The sequence below is a fragment of the Oryx dammah genome, unplaced genomic scaffold (genome assembly GCF_014754425.2).
Source record: "Oryx dammah isolate SB20612 unplaced genomic scaffold, SCBI_Odam_1.1 HiC_scaffold_27, whole genome shotgun sequence".
Classification (NCBI taxonomy): Eukaryota; Metazoa; Chordata; class Mammalia; order Artiodactyla; family Bovidae; genus Oryx; species Oryx dammah.
In genome coordinates, this window is record NW_024070211.1 from 31275070 (window position 1) to 31277853 (window position 2784).

General features: G+C 46.7%; 1 non-coding gene across 1 annotated transcript; it reads right to left on the minus strand.

The window, feature by feature from the left end:
* Positions 1-930: 930 nt before the first annotated feature.
* TRNAC-GCA lies at positions 931-1002 on the minus strand. Its single transcript has one exon. It is a non-coding gene; the product is annotated as a tRNA-Cys (tRNA).
* Between the last annotated feature and the right edge of the window lie 1782 nt (positions 1003-2784).

Below are 2784 nucleotides of genomic sequence, written 5' to 3' on the forward strand. Positions count from 1 at the left end.
CTGGAGGAAGGGGAGAGTGCCAACAGGAAGGCCTTTGGGGAAGCCATGTAGGAAGGAGTCCAGACCAGAGAGTATGGTGGCCTGGTGAGATGGTCACGTTAGAAAGATGGGGGAGGAAGACTCCAGCACCACGTCCCTTTCTCAGGGAGCCTGGCTGTCCGAGGCCAGCACACAGCATGCAAAGAGATACCCGTTGCTCACCTCCCACTGGTGGCAATGGACCTGAAGTTGCTCGGAAAGCTGGGGAAGTAAACAGAACTTTCTTACGCACTGCTGTGTTTTTCTGTATACTAGGGAGCTTCTTTACAGAAACATGAATTGGGAAAATTCTGTTCTTTCATGATGATTAAAGGAATATGGAGGCAAAGAGGAGAAAAGTAGCTTGTTCGAGGATATAGGTATCATTGGAGCCCAAACTTGACCTCAGGTGTCCTGCCTCCTACTTCTTATCCAGGTTGCTGCTCCGTAGGTGCTACAACAAGGGAAGAACCTTCAGACTTGGCTCAGTATTCTACGTTTGATACACAGTAGATAATCCACCCCATGGGAAATTGCCCAGAGGGTAGCACACAATTTGTGTTTTGTTTTGTTGTTCAATTGCTGAGTCGTGTCCTACTCATTGGGACCCCATGGGCTGCAGTGCTCCAGGTTTCCCTGTCCTTCACTGTCTTCCTGAGTTTGCGCAAACTCATGTCCATTGAGTCAGTGATGCCATACAACCATCTTATCCTCAGTGGCCACCTTCTCTTCTTGTCCTCAATCTTTCCCAGCATCAGAGTCTTTCAGATTAGGAGTCATTGAAAGTGAAGTCGCTCAGTCGTGTCTGACTCTTTGCGACCCCATGAACTGTAGCCTATTAAGCTCCTCCGTCCATGAGATTTTCCAGGCAAGAGTGCTGGAGTGGATTGCCATTTCCTTTTCCAGGGGATCTTCCCGACCCAGGAATCGAACCTGGGTCTCCTGCATTGCAGGCAGACGCTTTACCATCTGAGCCACTAGGGAAGCCCTTTAGGAGTCATTGGCTTGGTGCAATATCCCTGAAGGCCACGAGGGGGCGAATAATAGTCCATGATCCCAGCCTGTGTTACTGTTCCCATCACTCTGTCTGGACTCTTCTTGCTTCCTGGTGGCTCAGCTGGTAAAGAATCCACCTGCAACGCAGAAGACCTGGGTTTGATCCCTGGGTTGGGAAGATCCCCTGGAGAAGGGAATAGCTACCCACTTCATTGTTCTGGCCTGGAGAATTCCATGGATTGTATAGTCCATGGGGTCGCAAAGAGCTGGACGTGACTGAGCGACTTCCACTTTTCTCTGTTTATGCTTGGTCTCTTACTACATCTTTCTTTTTTGTATTGTACAGTATTACATTTATTACCTTTTTACTCTTCCCTTTCCCCACCTCTGTTTCTCTAACCCCATATCCAGCCTGCTCACATCATGGAAAAAAAAAAAAAACAAAACATTTTTAGCAGTTTGTTGTATGTCATGAATTTCTCCTGGTTTTCAGTTGCCAAAGACTGTGAGCCTAACAGTTTATATTTCCCTCCTCTAGCTTTTCCCTGCTTGCTTTAAAGCAATATTTATTTATTTGGCTCTGTTCTGCCAGGTCTTAGTTTCAGCACATGGGACCTTTAGTTGCAGCATCTGGGATCTAGTTCCCTGGCCCAGGACTGAACTCAAGCCCCCTGCATTGGGAGCACAGAGTCTTATCCACCGGACCACCAGGGAAGTCCCTTCCCACTCATATTGGTTTGATTTTTACTTCTGCAGCCGTTAATTGCCTTCCCTCCCTTCAATAGAAAAAGAAAGGGGATCCACTCCTGATTCAAATGAAACATCACACAAACAAAAGGTCTTTCAGTCGATAAGGAATTTCAAAAGTAGGGGTCAATTTAGGTGGCCCTGAGGGCTGCATGCTGTTTCCACTGTAACTAAGACAGCATGTAGATAACCATCCAAAGTGTGGAATTCCTCTGGATCTGGAAAACACCTCTCCTTCCTACCCTGACTCCAGTATTTCACATTTTTTACCTGTCAGATGATTCTCCTTAGTGTCCATTCCAAATTCTCTGCAAGTGCAGTTTTTTCTGTCTATGGGAGAGAGAGAGAGATGGAGGGAGCTGCTAGCCATTTTATGTTCTTGTTGACCTGGGGGCTTGTGATCAATCCTTCCACAGAGCCAGGCTGCAAGCTGCAGGGTGAGGCATTAGGGTGGTGAGGATGCAGGTTGGCCATCTGCTGCAAACAGAGCTATTTCCATCTGCATTAGAAGGAGGCATGCTCAGACTAAATCACAGAGCAGGAACAGTCCCATATATCACGAGGGTAAATTATCCTAATTGAGTGGTTAAGAGAACGAATGCTTTCTAGGTAGTTTACAGTAAAGGACCTCCTTCTCCTGGCTGCACTAATAGCAAACCACGGGCCATCAGATCCATTTGGGAAAGAGCATTAGCATCCAGTCCACTCACCTCCTTGGTCCTACAGCCCCTGTTTCCAGGAAATCAACCTTTCTCTGAGCAATCAGCTCATTATGATTTGAGTTTTTATTTTGCTCTTGTAAGCTAGTGAAAGAGCAGGGACTTTCTCCTTAACCCTACTTGTGCAGCAAGTGATGTGTAGTCTGGTAAGTATCACATACTCAAGCATTTTAGACTCAGGCCCGGAGTCTCTATTTTCAAATGATAGGGGTAAATTCCCAACCTTCTGATACCCTGTTTCCATTTAAACAGGAAATTCCAGAGCTGCTTCTCAGCGTCCTCTCTAGCTTACTACAGGCACCTC